Raw genomic sequence first — 16,210 nt, 5'->3', positions numbered from 1 at the left:
GTGTATCAAGTTTAATGCCATATTGCTAAGTAACCAATTAAAGTCTGATTAATCGTTGAGTCTTAAGTTATCTCGCCGTAGCACCCCTTTGGTGAAGTGTCTTCCATAGACACCTTGTGTTAGGCCATTGTCCGGCCCTAAGGAATAACAATAAACAAATCAAAATATTGCACAACCCACTCAAGAAATTGATTTGCGTCCCTCCTTGGTGTCATATATCGCACACTCATCAGGACTTTATCAAGCTCCAAGATCAAGGCTCTTCTTTCTACTTCTAATGGTTTAGGTTTCCATTCCTGTAGTTACACCAATTACTGGTAGCACATGATCAATTTCAACCAACTCAGGTTCTGTCGGCACAATTGGTGTCCTTTTCCTCTTCAAACCCCTAGTCGACTGTGTTGGGCCTGGCTTCACATTCTGGTGCTCTTGTGTTGTCGACTTAGTCATTGGCTCAGTGCATGTAGATACTGATCTGGTCGATATCAGCCCACTGGTATCACATGCTGCATCTACCTACAAAATCAGATCATCTATGCAACATGCTTGATCAACTTGCGTGACCAGATCATTTGTGTTAGTTGCTACATCTACTTTCAAGATGTGGCCTTCTAAACACGTAGCAACATCAATAGTTTCCTCACTGCCATCAGCCTTAGGAGCAATATATTCAAACCCTTTAGACTTTGAAACATCAGAAAACACCAACATATTCACACTCACAAAGTAACTAACAGTCTCACAAAACAACATAATGAACATGAAATATTTTCCATCATAGAAACATGAACATAATTATCTTGGAGAAACATCATAGAGTTCCATTACATAATGTGGATCAAGCAATAACCAATCTGAGGTTTTACTTGTCCAAATAGATCATAGTAAAACTTCATAAAACCCTAGGAAAATCCCTAACAATCATATCCCACTAATAAGTATTTCGCTCCAATTCAAGAGCCCCTTGACCGAGTAACTGGTCTTGTCCCCGATCATTGTCCCTTCTTCAGCCATTTTTTAGCTGGTAACCCATTTAGCCTTGCTTCTTTGACCCATTGTGCAAGTGTGTCCTCCTCCGACAACCTTTCCATCACCTCACCAGCGGCTTGCAGGTCAGCCACGTCTTGCACTAGCTTTTCCAGTACAGTGGGATCTGTTTGGACATTATAAGTAGTTGGGCTCAGTGGGGTGGAATCAAGGTTTTGGGATTCGAAGAAATATTGCATCAAGTGTTCAAAAACACTATTGTTGTGAATCTCAGATTTACATGTTGTTTCCAATATTTCATGGCTTTTCACATCGTTGCCTAATTCATTACCATCTTCCAAAAGAATAGGGTGGAGCTGATCTGAAGGAGATGTGATAGCAAGACTCTTACTTTCAGCCACGTTGGCAACTATCTCCTCATCAGTTGCAGCATCATAAGCACCAGACAGCTCATGCGCCCTCCTTAATCCACAAGATTCTACAACAACATGGTCGCTAATTAGCTACATCTTAGCTAACTAGCTATTCTTCTAGACTATGACAGTAGCTAATTAGCTACCACTGAGCTAATTAGCTACTTCGCTTAGGTATGGTACTAGCTAATTAGCTACTCAACTAAAGTATGGTACTAGCTAGTTAGCCACTATAACTAAAGTATGGTAGTAGCTAATTAGCTCCCACTTAGCTAATTAGCCAATGTACTAAACTATGGTAGTACCTAATTAGCTAAGTGGTAGCTAATTAGGTACTGTCATAACTAGACTCGAACCCATAACCTTTTGTTACACGGGTCGAGACTTTACCATTAGGTTATGAATTGTAATTTGAAAGATATTATTTTCATTTAGGTTTTATTGGGAAATTGATGTATATTCCAGATTTCTCTGGAACATTCTAGAAACTTCAGGAGTATTCCTGAAGATACTATAAAAGGAGGCGCAAGGCATTAGTTCGAACCAAATCGGTTCAACGCCAGTCTTAAGCCTTCTAACTACTGTTGTATATCTTCCTTCATATAATACATATATCTTTCGCATCATCATTCTCTCTCTCTCTCTCTCTCTCTCTCTCTCTCACTCACTCATTCCTTCTCTCAAAGTTCGACACCTCTCATAGTACTAATCCTTCTCTGTCTTAGTACTATTCCCCAACAATAGTACTAATCCTTCTTTTAGTACTAATTCCTTCTCTGCCTTAATAGAGTTCCTGACAGTTTGAACCGATTTTCGGGTGCCTGTCTGGTCTTTTCTCTCCCTCTTCCTTCTGTCTCCCTCCTTTCCTACTAGTCTCTTATTTCCCTTTTCCTTCATCCCATGGCCACCGTTAGCGCTGAAGAGTATCAATCCGTTTTCTCGGAATTTCAATGCTTGAAAGAGAAGTTCCATGCTTTGGAACAAGAAAATCAACGCTTGTTGGGGGATCTTCAGCAAATTTCCTTAGAAAAGCAGCAAACGCAACAACAACATGGGGAACTTGCGTTACGCGTGCAACAACTCGAAGCAACCATCGTAGCAATGCAACAACAAGGGCACGGAGCACAAGGGATTCATAAAGAACCCAAGATTGGCCTTCCCACGAAGTTCGATGGAACGCGATCGCAGTTTAGAGGGTTTCTTAACCAGGTACGGTTAGTTATTCAAATGCATCCGTCCCGATATCCCACCGATGCATCACGAGTGGGTTTAGTAGGCACGTTGTTAAATGGCTCAGCATTAGCATGGTTCGCTCCGCTACTAGAAAAGGAATCTCCAGTACTAAATAATTTTGAAGAATTCATAAGTGAGTTTAAAGCATGTTTTGGAGATACTGACAGCATAAGGACTGCAATCAACAAAATCCGGCGATTACGCCAAGGTGACCGTCCAGCCTCCGCATATGCTGCAGATTTCCGCCTACTCGCCGCCGATATCCCCTGGGATGATCAAGCATTGATGGAGCAGTTCCGCTATGGTCTACGCAACGATGTCAAGGATTTACTCTTGACTTTCCCTGAAGAGCCAAAATCATTAACAGAAGCAATCAGTCGAGCGGTCAGATGTGACAACCGCCTCTTCGAGCGACGTTCGGAACGACAATTTCAGATGCCGAGGGCAAGATCCGAGCCGACCTATGCCTCAGTGGTAGCGAAACCTTTTCAAAGGGAGTCACATAATGCGCCTCCAGTAAGTACTCCAACTCCAATGGAAATTGACACTACACGTCGTCGTGGGCCGCTATCGGAGGAGGAAAAGCAACGACGCCGAACAAACCGATTATGCCTTTATTGCGGTGGACCAGGGCATATCGCGATAAACTGTCCCCATAGACCAAGAAGGCAGGTAAACCAAGTCGTTGTTAGTTCTGACTATACTAAACCCGAGTCTATTTCAGTAGGAATCTCTGATAGTCCTCATAGTCACAATAGTCCTAATAGTACTAATAGTCTGAATCTCGCAAACAAATTTGATGTCCTTAGCCAATTAGAAGAAGAGTTAAACGACTAAGTCCAACCAAAATAGGAGCCGTTTGGTTGGACAGCCCTAGATCTGTGCAGCCCATTAGTGGTTCCATTCCCTCTAAGCAAGTTAGTGATGTGTTCGTAGCCCAAGTAGCAGTTAGTACTAAAAGTACCCCTCCAGTACATACCTTAGCCCTTCTAGATTCCGGAGCTAATTCTTGCTTCATGGATAGGAATTTTGCCCGAGCTCATCAGATATCTCTCAGAAAACTCCCATGTCCAGCCTCAGTAGTAGTCATTGATGGTCGTCCCATTGCTTCTGGCAATATCATAGAAGAGTCGGAACCCGTTAATATTGTCCTAGATAACTTAACATGTGTAGTATCATTTAATATTATTAGTATTCCAGAACATCCCATAGTTTTAGGATTACCATGGTTCGAGTTACATAACCCAGACATAGATTGGAGGACAAGGGAAATCCGGTTGCGACAAACCCAAGGATCTACCCAGAAGGTTGCAACCATTTCGCTACGTCAGTTGCGTGAGGAAGGGCGCAAGGAGGAAATGTTTCTCTTCGCAATATCAGTACAACCCTCCAGCACCACCAAAGAGGAGTCCACCGTTCAACTTCCCGAGAAGTATCGTCAGTATGCTGATGTGTTCGATAAAGTACAAGCCAACACACTTCCTCATCATCGGCCGTACGATTGCGCCATCGACTTACAACCGGGAAAAGAGCCGCCATGGGGGCCGATCTACAATTTGTCACCAACCGAGCTAGAAGTCCTTCGAGCCTATATAGAGGAGAATTTGGAGAACGGTTTCATTCGGCATTCGAAATCTCCAGCCGGCGCACCCATTTTCTTCGTCAAGAAAAAAGATGGCTCGCTTCGACTCGTTGTAGATTACCGTGGCTTGAATAAGGTCACAGTAAGAAATAGGTATGCTCTTCCCCTTATCTCAAGTCTTTTAGAACGGATCAACGGTGCCAGGTTCTTCACGAAGATCGACTTACGAGGAGCCTATAACCTCGTACGGATCCGACCAGGAGATGAATGGAAGACCGCGTTTCGCACCAGATATGGGCACTTCGAGTATACGGTCATGCCGTTCGGACTCACTAATGCGCCGGCAGTCTTCCAGCACATGGCGAATGATATATTTCGAGATCTCTTGGATGATTTTTTGATCATCTATTTGGATGATCTACTGGTTTATTCAAAGACCCAAGAAGAACATGATTCTCATGTACTATTAGTACTAAAACGACTTCGAGAACATGGTCTGTATGCAAAGTTAGAGAAATGTAGTTTCGGGTGCAACCAAGTGGAATTTCTCGGCTATGTCATCTCCTCAGAAGGCATATCTATGGACCCAGCCAAGGTCAAAACGGTGATAGAATGGCACACTCTGCGTTCGGTGCGGGATGTGCAATGCTTCCTAGGCTTTGCAAATTTTTACCGGAAGTTCATACAAAATTACTCAAAAATTGTGCTGCCTCTCACACAGCTCACCAGGAAGGGACAATCATTCATTTGGTCTAGAGAGACGGACATGGCTTTCGAGAGTCTTAAGAAGGCGTTTACATCAGCTCCAATTTTAGGTCATGTGGATCCGGAAAAACCATTCATTATCGAAGCTGACGCATCGGATTTCGCATTGGGGAGCATTCTGTCACAACAGGGTAACGACGAGAAGCTACATCCTGTGGCTTTCCACTCCCGTAAGTTTGACGCCGCCGAAATCAACTACGAAATTCATGATAAAGAGCTATTAGCAATAGTTGATTCTTTTATGCAATGGAGGCATTTCCTGGAGGGATCTCCTCATCAGGTCACTGTATTCAGTGACCACAAGAACCTTGCCTACTTTCAAGATGCTCGTGTACTGAATCGACGTCAAGCTCGGTGGGCCCACTTCCTCACACGCTTCGACTTCAAAATTACATATCGTCCGGGGAAGCACCAAGGGAAGGCAGATGCATTATCACGGCGTTCGTATCTAACACCACGTCCCCGTGAGCCAGCTTTCGATAACCAGAAACAAGTAATCTTGGGTCCAGCACGACTGCAAGCAGCACAGGTCTTTGACATGCCCGTGGATTCCGACATTACCAATACTATACGTGAGGACTTGAAGACTGACGCTTTCGCCCAAGCTATACTAGCACAAATTGACCCCTCTCGAGCGTCATGTTCACAATCACAATCACCAGGTACGGATTATCGGCAATTCAAATACTGTGATGGATTACTCTTCTTTAAAGAACTTTTGTATGTTCCTAATGGTTCTTGCCGCCTTCGAGTAGTACAAAACTGCCATGACACATATACAGCAGGACATTTTGGTAGTACTAAAACATTAGATTTAGTACAACGATCATTCTGGTGGCCCCGTATGCGACAATTTGTCGAAGATTTTGTTCGGACTTGCGATACATGCTGCAGAGCGAAAATGCCAAGACATCATCCATATGGTTTATTAGAACCATTACCAATTCCAAGCAAGCCATGGCAATCCATTGCTCTTGACTTCATTACAGATCTTCCAGTCTCTAAGGGATTCAGTGCGATTCTCACAGTGGTGGATCGATATACGAAGATGGCTCATTTCTTACCATGTACTAAAGAAATATCTAGTGAAGACACCGCCGAAATTGTCATGCGGGAAGTATGTCGGCATCATGGACTCCCTGATAATATCATCAGCGATCGTGGACCCCAGTTTGTGTCAAAATTCTGGAAGCACCTTTTTAAAATGCTGAAGGTCACTTGTAACCTCTCCTCCGGCTACCACCCACAAACCGACGGTCAAGCCGAACGAACAAATCAAACACTGGAGCAGTATCTGCGGTGCTTTCTCAACTATCATCAGAATGACTGGGCAGATATTCTTCAGTTCGCCGAATTTGCCTATAATAACGCTATCCACGCATCGACTAAAGTCACGCCATTCTACGCTTATACGGGATATCATCCCCGGTGGTGTGTCCTTGAAACCCCAGAAGTGTCCACAAATCCTTGCGCGGAGGATCGTTTGGAGCGGTTACGCAAGATACAAGCGGATTTATCTACTCAACTCCAGCAAGCTCAACAATCACACAAGGACTACGCAGATCGTCATCGACTTCCATCCAGTTTTAACATTGGAGATCGGGTGTGGCTGCTACGACGACACATCAAGACTACTCGCCCATGTGAGAAGTTGGATTATCGGCGATTAGGTCCTTTCCGTATTATCGGGAAGATTAATGATGTCGCTTTTCGTCTCGAGCTACCTCCGCAACTTCGGATACATCCGGTGTTTCATAGTTCTCTCCTCGAACCCTATCACGAGAGCACTATCCCAGGACGTACTATACAACCACCACCTCCTATCGAGCTCGAAGATGGACCTGAGTATGAGGTCGCTGCCATCCTCGATTCCAAGATTGTTCGCAACAAGCTCTACTATCTAGTCGATTGGCTAGGATATAGTCCCAGCGAGCGTACTTGGGAACCGATCGAGAATGTGACCAATGCTCGTGCTCTTCTAGAAGACTTCCATCGACGATCTCCCGAGAAACCGGGTCCTCAATCCAAAACGACTCGTGGAACTCGTCGTTTTAAAGGGGGGATAGTGTCATAACTAGACTCGAACCCATAACCTTTTGTTACACGGGTCGAGACTTTACCATTAGGTTATGAATTGTAATTTGAAAGATATTATTTTCATTTAGGTTTTATTGGGAAATTGATGTATATTCCAGATTTCTCTGGAACATTCTAGAAACTTCAGGAGTATTCCTGAAGATACTATAAAAGGAGGCGCAAGGCATTAGTTCGAACCAAATCGGTTCAACGCCAGTCTTAAGCCTTCTAACTACTGTTGTATATCTTCCTTCATATAATACATATATCTTTCGCATCATCATTCTCTCTCTCTCTCTCTCTCTCTCTCTCTCACTCACTCATTCCTTCTCTCAAAGTTCGACACCTCTCATAGTACTAATCCTTCTCTGTCTTAGTACTATTCCCCAACAATAGTACTAATCCTTCTTTTAGTACTAATTCCTTCTCTGCCTTAATAGAGTTCCTGACAGGTACTACCATAGTTTAGTACAGTGGCTAATTAGCTACCACTTAGCTAATTAACTGTTGTACTAAACTATGGTAGTAGCTAATTGGCTAACTGGTAGCTAATTAGCTACTGTACTAAACTATGGTAGTAACTAATTATCTACCACTTAGCTAATTAGCTACTGTACTAAACTATGGTAGTAGCTAATTAGCTATCATATTAAACTATGGTAGTAGCTAATTAGGTAAGTGGTAGCTAATTAGCTACTCAGCTAACGTATGCTAGTAGCTAATTAGTTAAGAATTAGCTACTGTACTAAACAACTAATAAGCTACCACTTACCTAATTAGCTACTGTACTAAACTATGGTAGTAGCTAATTAGCTACCACTTAGCTAATTAGATATTGTACTAAACTATAGTAGTAGCTAATTAGCTATCATTTAGCTAATTAGCTAATGTATTAAACTATGGTAGTAGCTTATTAGCTAAGTGGTAGCTAATTAGCTACTTAGCTAGCGTATGGTAGTAGCTTATTAGCTATCACTTAGGTAATTAGCTACTACACTAAACTATAGTAGTAGCTAATTAGCTACCACTTAGCTAATTAGCTACTGTACTAAACTATGGTAGTAGCTAATTAGCTACTTAGCTGAAGTATGGCAGTAGCTAATTAGCTACTGTAGTAAACTATGATAGTAGCTAATTAGCTACTCAGCTAAAGTATGGTAGTAGCTAATTAGTTACCACTTAGCTAATTAACTACATGTTAAGTAATTAGCTACTACACTACAACCATAATGGCTAAATAGTTTCCACACTTTATACAACTTACCTAATTATCAAAGATGGAACTAATCAGCTACAATATGGTCACAAGCAACAATTTTATCTGTGTGTTTTCTCCACTCATCTGGGAGAGCTGTACCACAATCCCCCAAACAGAATGCATCAATGCGACATGCATATTGAAAACAAACGATATGGTATGTGTGTTGGCATGGTTGTAGGTGAACCATCAGAGTAGCAGATTTGTCCTCTACACGTAATCCACAAGCGATGCAACGTGCTTGAACAGTCAATATATCGTTTCCTGGTTCTCCTTCATTTGGCAAGGGAGCAAGAATGTTCAGGTCCAATTCTTGTATGCTCTTTACCATCCCCTCCGCAAAATGTAGCTGCTTCTTAAGGCAGCTAACTACCTGTTCTTGACGGGAGTATTGTTCCTTCAACGCAACCGAGAAATTTACCGATTAATTATTCCTTAATGAGGAAGATACAACAACAAGAAACAAGAATCATTAACTTACTTGTAGCTTTTCCCAATTGTAATCAGCGACAGTATTTACACCTAGAAGGTCCTCGTTCATTGAAAGAACTTGGATCTCTGTCTGCAGTTGAATTTTCCGCTGGGGATCCAACGACCCCTCAATTTCAAGTTCATGTTGAGCAACCTATTCCAGATAATGCCTCACTAGCACATTTTCATGTACAAGTTATTTATAACATATTACATACTAGCAAAACAATAGGTACTTGAATCTTATTTCCGATTGTTGTAACTGCCAAAGTGACTTTGCTCTTCATCGCAGTAGCCAATGTTGCTTTCTCTAAATCAGTCTTAAAAAACTCCAATGTCTCACAGGCTTCATGGACATTTTTTAGCATATAGCTAATCAATGTCTCACCTGTATCATCGACATTGACTTTCATTGTGTGTTAGTGTGGCGTATACTTGCGGGTTTGTTGGGAGTCGGCAGTTGCATCATCAACTGCCATGCTCCAAAATCTTGCCATTAGCTACTACAAGTTCCCCATCTTCCGACATCTTTCTACCGATGCCTCACCATAAATTGCCCAAGCTACCTTGTACATTTCAGGGTCAAGAGATTCCTTCGCTATTTTGCAATCCTCGTATGCAAAAGCTCTGGCAAATGAAACAGACAACTCGTTGTTGACCGGGATCTCTTGATGTACTTTCTGGTGCAGTCTCATGTAGTCATCGTACAGGTCCAGTTGTACATGCTTGAGCTTGACCTTGCCTTTCACTCTAGGCACTTTATATACTGATATCCAGTCTACATCACTAATCAATCTATCTGTTAGAATAGCAGGGTGAATACCCTTGAGCGACAGACCATATATGTTGTGAAAGTCCTCCTTTGTCTCACAAAATTTTGCGAAGTTCAATACTCTAGGATAGGGAGGAACGAGTCACCTGAAATAGAAAATCAGTAATAAGAATTGGTGCAAAAACAGAATTTTTAATGTGAATTTGGTGCAAAATTACAACACTTTGAGACAGTAATCTGAAATTTGTAATCTATCCTTTTCAACATGTATCAAAAATCAACCACTTAAAAAATCAAAAACCCTAATCAGAATTTGTCATGAGAATTGGTGCAAAATTACAACAGATTGCAATAGTAATCAGAAATTTGTAATAGAAATTTGCAACCAAAAACTTGTAATCTAAAATTTGTAATTAGAAACCCTAAACCACTGAAGGGAAACACAAACCCTAATCATCACTAAAGGCAGAAATCAACCGTACTACGAAATTCTGTCAATCAAAAACACACCTGCTGCTACACCCCGATCTTCGAGACATCCTTGTTTGGGACTCCAACGACTTCGCCCTATTTGATTTTTGGGAAAGATGAATAGGCACCAAAGTTACAAACAGTTATCAGAAAGGAAAAAAAAAGTTTTTTTAATATATACCTGAACGAGGATCAACTAGCTCGTGTGTTGTAGCTCTTAAGGTGCAATGTCGATCTCAAAGTTTTTGTGCTGCTGCGGGGGCTTCGTTTGGAGTTTGAACTCGAACTCAGGATTACCAAGAATTTAATGACATTCAAGTTGACCTTAGATGATGGCATTATTCCCCATGTTCCACTACGTCAGAAACCAAAGTTCAAATATTTGAGTATTCTAATCAATTAAATGACATGTATTTAACTAATAAAACATAAAATTTCTTAAACCATCCTTATGATTTTCCCACAAAACACTAGCTAAACAAATAGCTAATTAGTTAAATACATGTCATTTTAACGGCGATGCATCAGTGCCCCAGTTACATGTTTTCTCTGGGTAGCGCGGCTGTTACGTGGAGCAGCCAAAAGCAGCCAACAGTGGCTCTGTCGAGCATTGAGGCTGAATACCGGGGCACTACCAATACCACCTGTGAAGCCATCTAGCTTCGGCGACTGCTGCAAGACCTGCAGTTTGAGGTACAGACCCCGATCCTGCTCTATTGTGACAACATGAGCATCATTCAACTCACCAAGTACCCCCTGTTCCGTGCTCGGACGAAGCACATAGAAGTCCATTATCACTTTATGCATGAGCGGGTTTTGAGCGGTGAAGTAGACCTTCAGTATGTTCAGATGGATCGGCAAGTTGCCGATATCTTCACCAAACCACTCGGATCGGACAAATTGCAGCACTTCACCAAAATGCTTGGTGTTCAACATCTCAATGTGCCGCACTTGAGGGGGAGAAAAGAAAAGGGAACGGATGGCACCGGACAAGGAGTCGGAGAGGAAGAAAGAACCAACAAAGGGGGAGACAAGAGGAAAAAGGAAGCTAGGCCGACCGAAGGAGTCGCCACATCCGAAAAGTTCGGAACAAACGGCAGCGGCAGTAGAGTCAAGAAGGACAGAGCCGACCGAAAGAAAACGGCCAAGACCCGGATGTGGTCCGGTATGGTGAAGGGCCTGAAACCAGAAGACGAGTTGGAGAACACCGACTTGGACAAGAGCTTGAACGAATCGAAGGAAACCAATTCGGTTCAAGATTTGGAGAAGTTGGATCAACTAAAGGCTAAGTGGACACGAACGCAACGGAAGTCGACGCCAACACGAAGGAATTAACGGGTCGACAAGCACCGGAGTCACAACAGCGAGGGAGCTGAAATGGGCTTGTTGAGCAGACAAGCCGATCGAGGAGGTCGAGGTGCGTAGAACTAGAAGGTTCACGACAAACAAGACCGGACCGGACGAGGAACGCAAGCAAGGCGGAGCAACGCCAGAAGGAGCCGGGTAGAAAAACTGGTTGCCGCAGACACTAATACCACGATCCGACCTCAAGTTGAGCTTGAGGGGGAGTGTTGAGCGAGCAAGCTCAACCGGATCCGGATCAGCTGAATAAGCCTGAGCCGGATCGGCATCCGGAAGGATGAGTCGAATCGGTATCCGGAGGGTATCCGGAAACAACCGTCCGGATCGGGGAGCCGGATTCGAGTGGGAACCGGAAGCCTAATAGTAGCCTAGACTACTAGGTAATCATTGTCTCATAGTTAGTGTCAATCACAGAAGTGAGCATTGAAGTACTTGTCAGTACTTCTATTAGTCCTTTATGGACTTGTATAAATAGTGTTGTTTAGCACGTTGTATGTACAGAGTTTTAGAGTTAATTTTTGAATATAGTTTCATGTTTTGCTCTCTCTGTCTCCTCTGTGCTTGAAGCTTTTCCATTAAATCTTCTACTCATTTTCTGTTGCTATCCGGTTGAGCCGGTTCTATCTGATGCTTCCACACATTAACATTCACAATGGCCCGTGCTACTTCAAGGATGTGCCGATTCTTTCGTTCGGCCACTCCCTTTTGTTGCGGTGTGTGTTGACAAGTGAATTCTCGTCGAATTCCTTCTTTTCGAAGATATGTTGTGAACGCATCGGAGAAGTATTCCTTTCCTCCATCTAACCGAAGACATCGTACATGACGCCTAGTTGTCTTTCAACTTCACTTTCGAATTTTTGGAAGTGCGTAAACACTTCGCTCTTCATCCTCATGGGAAAGATCCATGTGTATCTAGAGAAGTCGTCGATGAAGGTAACATAGTACCGACATCCTCCAAACATAGCCGTCTGTGCCAGTCCCCACACATCCGAGTGGACTATATCCATTTTACCTCGTTTGACTCGAGGATAAACATTCTACCTTCCCTTCCACCCCGAGCGATGAGTCGGCCTTCCTTCTCAATGAAGCAACCACCTTGGTTGAATCGAACTTGCATCCCTTGCTCCACTATTTGGCCGACCGAGACCAAATTCTTCATTATGGTGGGTACATGTAATACATTTTTGATGCAAGTTTGTTCGCCGTTTCCCCCGAATGGGACATTGCCAATATGTCAAATAGGATGAGTGGTGTCATCTCCGGTCTTGACATAACCAGGTCGATCCGGCTCTTGTAAGTCTCAGAACCATTCTTGACGGGACATCATATGGTTTGAAGCACCGGAGTCGACGAACCATACATCTTCCGGATTGGAGGCATTAGTCGAAGTAGAGGCCGACATAGAATTTGCTCAATGTCTCATCATGAAAATTCCGCCAAGGTCTTCACAATCGGAGTTAGTGGCATAATTTGTGAGTTGTCGGCTTGTGGAAGCCGACTCACGCTTCTTCTTTCGGCACTCTTCTTCATGATGGCCGATTTTTCTACAATATCTGCATTTGATCGAGTTTTGTTGACTCAAACCGGAATGGAAGCTCCCCCTTCTTCCGAAGGTTACTTGATGGCTTCCGTCTTGTTGCCGAAATTGGGAGTTGTCGTCGTAAGTCGAACCTCGTCCGCCGCCTCATCCTTGGCCGAATCGGCCTCTTGCTCGGTTGCGTCCTCTTCCTCCATTCGAATGCGTGTACAGCATGTGGCCTTCCAAGGCATTGCTCCTTTTTTGAACATGATTCTCTTCGACCATTAACATAGTGTAAAAGTAACGTGCGGAAGCAAGTATAAAGACCGAACAGAAGGAAGAAAACTCAGGTTTAATGGAGAGCTTGAGCTTACGCAATATACGCGGGAGAGATAGAGAGAGTGAGAGAGAGAAAACACAAGAACTATATTCAAAAAACCATCAATCTCTATTCGCCACACTGTACATATATGTGTTCAATGAACGCTTTTATACAAGTCCTAGAAGGACTGAGTGGAGTACTGACAGTACTTCAATGCTCATTAAGAGCTCCTACACTAACTCCCAAATATATTCCTCACGGAATATCTTTCCTAACGGCCTCCCGGTTTACGCACCGATACGGCCCTACCTACGCACCGGTCTGCGTACCGGTTTACGCATTTGGCCTAACCGATCGGTCCCAACCGATCCGGTCCTCGGCTTCTTCAGCCAATCTGGCCGATGTTGAGCTTGTCTCTCAACACTCCCCCTCAAGCTCAACTTGAGGCTCTTCGGGATCTTCGGGCTCACAGCTCCGGTTCCTCCTGGCTTCACGTCTCGTTCGCGCTCCACGACCTGTTCGACTCCGCGCACTTCGACCCTTCCGGTCGGCTTGTCTGCTCATGTGGCCCTTATCAGCTCTTCTGTTGTTGCGGTGTTGACGCTTCTCCTGCTGCCTTTTCTTACGCTTGGGCCTCGGTTGATTCAGCGTATCTGAATCAAACATCTGAACCGACTCGGCTACCTCCGATCGGTTTTCGCTCTCGTCCGAGTTGGCTGTCTCCAACTTGTTTTCGTTCTTCTTGCCCTCGATGGCGTCATCTTCCCCATGCGTGGTTGGCTTAGGCTCTCTCCTTCGGTTGCTCCCCTTCTGTCCGCTTCCGGACTTTTCCGTGGGTCCACCCTCGGCTTCTTCAGCCGATCGGAAGTCGAACTCGACATCCGAGTCAACCGACTCGGTGTCGCAGTCTTGGTCGTTCGGGACTGTTCTCCCCCTCAAGTTTGGCACGTCGAGGTGACGCAATCCGAGCGCACTTGAGAATTGCCGCAACTTTTCCAGACCAAGAGGCTTGGTGAAGATGTCGGCAGTCTGCCGATCCGTTGGAACGTACTGAAGTTCGACTTCACTGGAAAGGACACGCTCACGGACGAAATGGTAGTGCACCTCAATGTGCTTGGTCCGCGCGTGGAAAACAGGGTTTTTCGCGAGCTGGATGCTGCTGAGGTTGTCACAGTAGATCGTCATCGGATCTGACACCTCCTGTTGCAGGTCCCTAAGTAGCCGCTTCAACCATATGGCTTCGCATGTTGCGACGGCCGCTCCTCGGTACTCAGCTTCGGTGCTCGACAGTGCAACTGTCGGCTACTTCTTACTGCTCCACGCGATCGCGGCACTCTCGAGGGAGAACACGTATCCGGACATGGATCGGTGATCAGCGGCGTTGCCAGCCCAATCAGCATTGGTGTAGCCGACTAACTGCGCGGCGGCACCGGTTCGATATAGTAGTCCCCGGTCCTTAGTGCCATTGACATACCGAAGTATGCGTTGCGCACACTGAAGGTGCTCCTCGGTAGGTCGCGCCATGAACTGACTGATCACTCCGACCGGATAGCTGAGGTCGGGTCGGGTGATGGTCAAGTATATGAGGCTTCCGACAATTTGTCGGAACCTCGTTGGGTCGCATACCTTTCCCTTATCGGGACGAAGCTTGACGGTTCTGTCTAGAGGAGTCGAGACGGACTTACAGTCGGCCATCCCAAATTTGAAGAGCATACTTAGCACGTAATGACGTTGGCTAATCAATATGCCTTCGAGGGTACGGATCAATTCGATCCCGAGGAAGTAATGAAGGTCCCCTAGATCCTTCATGTCGAATGATGCCGCAAGTTGGAGCTTCACGCGGTCGATTTCACCTAGGTTGGCACCGGTGATGACCAAGTCATCAACATATAGTACAATACTAACCGGTCCAAGTCGACCTTTCCGGATGAACAGGGAAGAGTCTGATTTTGACGTGACGAAGCCCATCCGACATAGTTGTTGCATGATATTCGCGTTCCAGGCACGTGAGGTTTGCTTCAGTCCGTAAAGGGACTTCTTCAGTCGGCATACTGCCGAGGAGTTCGTTCCAGAGTGAAATCCGGGGGGTTGTACCATGTACACCTGTTCCTCAAGGTCACCTTGCAGGAACACATTCTTTACATCCATCGGATGTAAGTGCCACCCCTTCACCGCAGCTACTGTGAGCAAAATACGGACGGTCGTCATTTTCGCGACCGGCGCAAATGTCTCATCGTAGTCGATGTCGTGTTTCTGTGTGTAGCCCTTTGCCACTAGTCGAGCCTTGTACCGGTTGACCGAGCTATCGGTGTTGTACTTGACCTTGTACACCCACCTACACCCGATCGGCTTCACACCCTTCGGTGCGTCAACCAGGTCCTAGGTCTCGTTCTCCGCCAATGCGTGCATCTCTTCCTCCATCGCGGCGCGCCAATTCGCGTCCTTCACCACTTCTGCGTAGCTCTCTGGCTCACGCACTTCCGCTATACGGGTCATGTACGCATAATGATGCGCCATGTACTCGTTGTATCCGAACCGCAAAACAAGGTTCTTCTGGCGGGTAGATCGGCGTAATCTCACATTAGCCGATGTCGAGGCCTTCTCGGTCGACGCAGACTTCACCTTTAAAGACCCGTCACCGGGTCCCTCGGAGTCAGACTCACGTCGGTCTAACTCGTTCTTATCCGTGCCGGAATCCGACACCTTCTTCTTCCCTTTCTCTTTGCGCTTAAGCCGTCTCCTCGGCTTCCTGCGCGGGGAATGCACGGCCGAGTCTCCACTACTCGCCGGCTTTTCATCGAACTGATCGTACCGACTCAGTCATCCAATTGGTCCACTTAAACGGAGTGAAATCGGACTCTCTTGGCGGGTCTCGATTTCGGGCTCATCCGGAGGCATCTCGGCCTCGCTGACCTCATCATCAGAACTCGGATTGGAGTCGGGGTTCAGAGTCGGGGGCTGGTACCAGGACGCGGACTC

The sequence above is a fragment of the Azolla caroliniana genome, unplaced genomic scaffold (assembly GCF_043228905.1).
Source record: "Azolla caroliniana isolate FFs.n. ecotype wild unplaced genomic scaffold, voAzoCaro1.0.p SCAF_11, whole genome shotgun sequence".
In the NCBI taxonomy this organism is placed as follows: Eukaryota; Viridiplantae; Streptophyta; class Polypodiopsida; order Salviniales; family Salviniaceae; genus Azolla; species Azolla caroliniana.
The sequence above is the reverse complement of the archived record's forward strand: the minus strand, read 5'-3'. Positions refer to the sequence as shown.